The sequence below is a fragment of the Copadichromis virginalis genome, linkage group LG10 (genome assembly GCF_057382275.1).
Source record: "Copadichromis virginalis isolate Kocher_CV1m ecotype Utaka linkage group LG10, C_Virginalis_male_GT1.1, whole genome shotgun sequence".
In the NCBI taxonomy this organism is placed as follows: Eukaryota; Metazoa; Chordata; class Actinopteri; order Cichliformes; family Cichlidae; genus Copadichromis; species Copadichromis virginalis.
The window spans coordinates 18,410,664-18,418,194 of NC_140627.1; positions in this window are offsets into that span (position 1 = coordinate 18,410,664).

Sequence of the window (7,531 nt, forward strand, 5' to 3'; positions counted from 1 at the left end):
GAATAAACAAGGGGAAACAAGCTCCTTTAGCCAGTGAAGACCTCATTACCCAGTATATCATTCAAGGATGTTGTTTGTTATGCCTCCACCAGGAAAATGCATCCAAGACTAATAACCACCAGTGCTTACCCACTAAACTTGAACAATGTTTGCTGGTTTGGATACCATCCACTTCTCACTCTGTTCCTCCCTTGACCCCCCACACCCACATATTCGTTGGTCCCTCCTGCAGTTTCGGGACTGTTTCCAAGAGCTGCTGGGTAACTGACGTTCACTATTACTTATCCAGCAGCTCTTCAGCTGCCTCTCTGGATGTGAATCACCCCATTTTGGCCTGAACTCTGAAGCTGCCATTAACAACAGAGAGTGCCAAGAGGTCACATTATTGAAATGTAGACACCTAGTCTGCTACCATGCTATTACAAGTAAAGAGAGGCGGTTGCCAAAGCTTCAAGCTTTAAACTGTAGCTCCGTTCTTTAGTTGGCTTTGGGGTTGTTCATGACACGACTTAAAACCTCAGAAGGGAAGCCCTCAGCTCTTGCTCTTCCCCCAGCATCAGCACAGGACTAAAAAACTTTGTGCAACAAATTAACTCGCACACAAATACACAACACTAGCATGGCATGGATAAGTCACTCATGTATGAATGCTGATTGTTGGCTTTAGTTCAGCATTGAATATGATCATCCCCCAGTAGCTGGTGAGCAAACTGAGCCACTTGGGTACCAGCATCTCTCTGTTCACTTGGCTGCTAGTGTTGCTTAACAACAGACCAGAGTCAGGGAGAGTGTGAAACAAAGTGGGAAGCATTTCCAGCTCCATCTCTCTCTCTCCATCAGATCCCCTGAGGGTTTTGTCCCCAGTCTACTGTTGTTTACGCTGCATCTGCTTCTAATCACATCATCAAGTATACAGATGACACAACAGTGATGGGTCGCATCAGAACAGCAAAAATCAGCCCTATAGAGCGGAGCTGAAGGCAGTCAGCTGCATCAAGTTTCTGGGGTGTACAGATGACTGACAGCGTGGAGTGGTCACTAAACACATCATCACTGGTTAAACAGGCTCAGCAGCATGTGCACTTTCTGTGCTTGATGTGGAGAACACACCTTTCCTCTTCTATCCTCATCACTTTCTGTAGAGGAACAATAAAGAGCGTGCCGACCAGCTCTTGCTCCGTCTGGGTTGGCAGCTCCAGATAAGGCCCCAGATAAGAAGTCCTGCAGAGAGTAGTGAGGACTGCAGAAAAGAAACCTCATCCAGACGTCTCTTCCATCCATCCAGGATGTCGCGCAGAAAGGCTGTCTCAGCAGATCCTGCAGCATCAACAGAGACTCTGCTCACCCCCATCATGCAATGTTCTGGTAAGAGGGTTTGTAGCATCAGGACCAAGACAGCCAGATTCTGTAATTGTTTCAAGTCATCAGACTCTTGAACTCTCAGTAACCCACAGCAACCCCTCCCCAACTGCTTCCCCCTCTTTCAATAAGCCACATGCTGAAACTGTTCCTGAACTGTTTTAAATGGCTGTATAATTAGGGCTGTGCAAAATATCTAAAATGGTGTATGTACACTGGATGGTGTGCAATATATGTATTTCTAAGATCCAGTACAGTTTTTCATATACTAATATAAGATAAGATAACCTTTATTAGTCCCACACGTGGGACTAATATGTTTTCTTATAGTCTTACATATAACAGAGATTATAAATATTTATTTATGCTGTATTAGTCCAGTTCCACCACATTCTATTCTATTTTACTGTGTCTATTATTTGTCAGTTGTTAAAATGTGGCAGCATCCCTACTATACCAATCCCCAAGTGACCAAGAAACATGAAACCACAGGGTCAGACAGGTTTTCAATAGCCCTACCATTCAGCAAGATTATCTTGAGCCATGAATCTTGGTTTAAACAGCATATTATCTTAATATTTGTCCACCTGAAACAAAGGAGAAGTGTGCTAGTTTCACGGCTGTGGTTTTTGTCAAAGACAAACAAGAAATGTGTACAGTTTACTGAACTGCTGCAGCTGTGATGTCAGTGGGACTGACGATCACAACTTGGCAGCTTGGTTCCATGTAAATCTCCAAATCTTACCCAGAACTGGAAATGTAATGCTGAGAATTTTTTTTTGAATTCTCGTAAGCTCCTAGTGTAGTATGAGTTGAACTTGAGCAAATGACCAAAGAAACGTTTTCGTTTTTTATTTCAGCTCTGCCTCTGTAACAGATGAAGTCATCTTAGACCTCCAACAGCAAAAGACTTATGCTGATGAAAGTCATAATAATAAACTGATTTAATATGTGTGAGTGTTTACTGCATGTCACAGGAATGGAGTTTTTTGAACTGAAGATTAGATTTATAATTGAAGGCAGCCTTTAGAAACTCAACTGTTTTCTCCTCTCTGTTTTACCATGTAATGCATAACTTATCACCTGTGTCTGATGCGTCATAAGAAGTAAATATTGAATGAGAAATCTGAAAAAGTAAGGAAGTGTATTAAAACAAACGAGACTTTGTTTTGTTTTTCAAACCCTGAGTAAAACACGGGCTATATTTCAATCATATCCATAAAGCGAAAGGCGGTTTTCTCACTGCTGCTACGGGCCAACTCTCTGTGGGTCTCCTGCTCCTCTTCCATGTGAAATCATGAGATTCCTTTTCAGCAGTGTAATTCCATGCAACAGGACCAAATGGCTCATTGTTTGGAACAAAAGCCAAGTCACAAGCTCGCAGCATGCAGGTCCAACTATACAGCTACAGTATAATCCCCTCAGGACCACAACTGAGCCCTTTGAAGCGGTGATTGGTGGCCCTCAGAACCACAGCGTTGTTATCTTCCCCAGCATTCATAAAGTAATCATATGCAGCTCATGCTTGCTGCTACATTTGGATCCACTTCTGAACAGTTCGCTATTCGCTTTATGGTCAGGATGTGACACGATCAAATTATTGAGTTGAATTATTAAATTTCACAGCAGAAAGTTCATGGATAAAAGCTTCTCAAGTGGGGATGCAAATTGAATATTTTCAAGGATGGTTAATATTAATGAATAATAACTCATGCTACACATTTTTCCCTGTTAAGTAATAATAAGAGCTCGCTTAGTGAGAGCACTGAGTGGATGATCCTCAGAAATTCAGGTAGCTTTGAGTAAATAGATTTTAGGTGAAAACATTTCTAGAAAATAGGCATTTCACTTATTTTAGTTTCACATTCAAACAATTCCTGTGTTTCATTCATGGCCGTAAGTCAGTTTCCTCGGGATAGAGGCAACTGTCTGGTTTATAATTAAAGTTAGATAAATGTAAATGTGGAGTCAGATTGTGCAGTATTGAAAAGCCACATCCTCCAGAGAATTATCTCATCCGCTTTTCAAGGTATTGGGTTTGGAAAATCAGTGCATCCTTTGCCTTCAGCTGAGGTTGATGTTATAAACTCCAGCACAGCTGCAGTCTCCATCTTTTGACTCTCAAGTCCCGATGGAAAAGTCTTCTTTCCCATAGTTTTCCAGGTTGCATATTTAACAAGGTGGGAGAATTCGTGGAGGGGAACAGACTAATGGTAGATGTGTGCATAATTAGGCCAGCTGCTTGTCATCAGTGTGTAAAGAATTTGTTTCTCCCATTCCTCCTCAGCACATGTTTATCTCCCTGTTATTTCGTGATCTGCTACTATGTTCAAATGTCTCTCTTACCATGACGTGCCTGCGTGAAGTTCACTCAAATCTCCCCCTGGAGTGGAAAAATATGAATAGAGCTCACGGCACAGCTAAATAATGACAATGCATTTGGAAAAAGGCCCCCTGTGCTCTGTAAGTAAACCAGCATGATTAGTTTTTAAGATTTTTATAGTAAGAAATCACATCTAAATGACTTTGAAACTCTGCCACGTTGTGAATCCTGAAAGTCATTTACTGTGCTTATTTTGTTCCCTCAAGGTTTGCTTGTCATAACTAATTTTGCTTATTTCACAACCATGGTATACAAATATGTAGACCACCTGTCAACCTTGCTTGTGCCAATCCAGTAAAATCACACATTAAATTCCACCATGTAAGAATAAATTAGAAATATTGCCATGATGATTTTGTACATTTTTATAACAAATGCAGATGTACAGGAAAGAATAGGTCAAAGTCACACAGTTAATTAAGCCAGAACAAGTTTATTCTGTAGTTATTAGTGAAAAACACAACAGCTGTTGATTAAAGCAAATGTCAATTTGAACATTAATTTGTTTAATTGTAATGTAATCACTATCAAGCATCCTTACAGTATCCCCAATAGATCTGAGACAGCTATGAAAAAAGATGTCTTAAGATAAGATAAGATAAAGCTTTATTAGTCCCACACACGGGAAATTTTTGGTCACGCCAGAAAGTACAAGTTAAGAGCAGTAAAAATTAAGAAAAACACAACAGAATAGGATAAGATAAAATAGAATAGAATAAAATACTGTTTACAATAGAATAAAGTAATATACTATATTGTTTATCCAAAGAAAAACAAATGTGGTCTGGACTCAGTACACTCCTATGAAAACCAAGAGCTGTTTATACTGCAATCCCACCATTGCATACAAATATGTCCTATATAGTAAGTCGACAGCCTTGGCCTCTGGCTACCTTTCCAGAGTGCACCATGGATGAGCAAAATGATTGCAGGTCTATTTTGGAAACAATATCCAAAAACCCAAATGCAACTTTCTCCACAATTCATGAGTGGTAGTTCATGAGTATTGAGCTGTCATTTTTAATTTGTCAGGAACAAAGGATTACTACACTGTAAAAAAGAAAGAAAGAAAAGAAAAAAGAAATACATTCCAACAAAAAAGGAAAATGTGCTGGTAATTTTCTGCCATCAGTTTTTGTTTTTACTATTACAGAGGTTTCTGTAAATAGAAAAATGTATACATTCAGTGTGAAAAATCAGCAAAAAAATCTGTATGGAAACAAGCATCCTTCATTTTAAAACACTGAATTGCACTTTATTTATCCATCCATCCATTTGCTTGCGCTTATCCTTTTCGGGGTCGCGGGGGGGCGCTGGCGCCTATCCCAACTGTCATAGGACGAGAGGCGGGGTACTCCCTGGACAGGTCGCCAGTCTGTTGCAGGGTAACATACAGAGACAAACAACCATTCGCACTCATATTCACTCCCGCATTGACACCTAGATTGATCAATTAACCTATCCCCACTAACTGCATGTCTTTGGACATGTGTGAGGAAGCCGGAGTACCCGGGGAGAACCCACGCAAACATGGGGAAAACATGCAAACTTTGCACAGAAAGACCCTGGCCTGATGGTTGAATTGAACTCAGGACCAAGCAAGATAAATTATGATGTATTGCACCAGTTGCCACCCACTTGACCTCCTGCCAAATATTTCCCATCACTTGTGTTCGGAGTCATAATCATCCCAATAAGCTTAAAATGGAACATACCTTCCTCGTATGCATTCACGGTGCACATGTCTGCAGTAACTTTTAACAGATTTATGTGACTTTGCTTTTTGCACAAGCTCTGATGCTAATCTTTTCACACATCTAGAAATGCTCCAGATCCAGTAAGGAAGGCTCATCTGGGCACTTCTACGGAGTACTGGCATCACATTTAGTCACATTGCGCTTTTCTTCAGCACAGTCTCCAACTCTCCCGCTGTTCAGTATTATGTGATACTTCACTGTTCATGCCAAACTCCAATGAATTTCAGCTTGTAATTACATAAAGAATGAATTATTGTGAGGAGATATGTCAATTCAGCATCGCAGCATGGGTCTTTGCGAAAGTCCTGGACAGAAACAAGTCAGAGTATAAAAGCTAGAGAATGGTGTTCATTATCCAATGTGAAACAGACTTTTCCTTTACTCATTTTCTTAATCTGTTTATATATGTGCACACAAAAATTCAGTAACCCATTCGTTTGATTGTTATTTTCCTTTCAAATAACTGTCCAAGAAGTGGTGTTGCTGTAATGCCTCATTTCTGGTAAATTCATCACTTCATAAAGCTAGCTGTGGGATTTGAGTCAGTGGAGAAACATTCATTACTGAGTCAGTCAAAGCCGTTTCCGCAGGCAAATGAACTGCAGTCCTGCCCTTTGTGTACATACAAATGTTTTAGAAGCTTTCATTTGAAATGTGACTGACTTCAGGCAAGCCCCGTCCTGTGTTTGCCTGTGTGCATGTGTGTGTGCAGAGCAGGTGAGTACTGGTCCTAACTGATTCCCAGCCAGAACATTTATGGTGCTCACTAATACTGAAATAAACCAATAATATTCAGAACTTTTCAGTTATCTAACTTCTCTGTGAAGTGTATATTTTGAAATCATAATCATGCCCGTTCTTTTGGCTATATAAAATGCTTTTATATACATTTCTAAAGCACAATCTGAAGTTACTATATGCTCAAAACTAAAATTCTGTTGTGTTCTAAAGTGAATATTAAGTTTACGAGGTAAGTTCAGAGGTAAACTGTACAAAAACTGTACAAAAAAAGAAAAGAATGAAAGAAAAAAAGCACACAGTAACTTTATAGCATATGAAATCAATTTTCCTTTATATTTGTGCACCTCATCTGTTGGCCAAATGGAACATGAAACATGAGCATGATGAATTGGCTATCCTACACTTCCCCCTACTGCACAGTCATGGCATTTCAATCAACCAATTTGCATACACTGTAACTGTATGTAAAACTTACTATCATTTAAGTGGCTTCTCATCCTCTTTGAAATATCCCTTCAAGAATTAGAAGAACGATTTGTTTTTGCAAAAAATTTGGCAACAAAGTAGCTGCTGTTTGATTAACAAATAAATTCTTAAATTACTTGGAAACCTGAATTAATATACTGCAACTGCTGCTCTGTCTTATTTAAAACGATTTTTGTTTGTTTGTTTTTAAATGCATCCATTCGGATCATTTTCATTGTCTCTTCCAAACCTCTTGCATTTCATTCTGTCTGAATATAAACATGATAACTCGAAACATTTGGAATAAATTGGGATACAACTTTGTAGGGGTTTGGAGTGGGGTCATGCGAACAATCCATTCAAATTTTTCTTGCATCCACTAAGGTCTTCAAGGTTGGCTTAATGACTTTTTGGTTGACAAAAAGCCTTATAACTTAGAAACTATGACTCTTACAAATGCTGGTGTATTGAAAATAGAAAATACCATAAAAAGATTTAAAACATCATGTCACGTTTGACCTCTGACCTCTCCTTTAAGGTCAATAGATTAATCTGAAGGTCAAATTGATAATAATATAATAATACAGAGCTATTTATTAAAACTATGTTTCTTACTGACATTATTTGCGTTGACAACATGTAGGCATGTAGGGAATGATATATGGGGATTTTAAATATCACAGTGCTTTGGATCTCTGACCTCTTTTTCAAGGTCAAATAAAGTCAAACTTTCATAAAGATTTATCCTGTCTTCCTTCTCTCTTCCCAGCCGGTCTTGGCAGATGGCCCCGCCCCTCCCTGAGCCTGGTTCTGCTGGAGGTTTCTT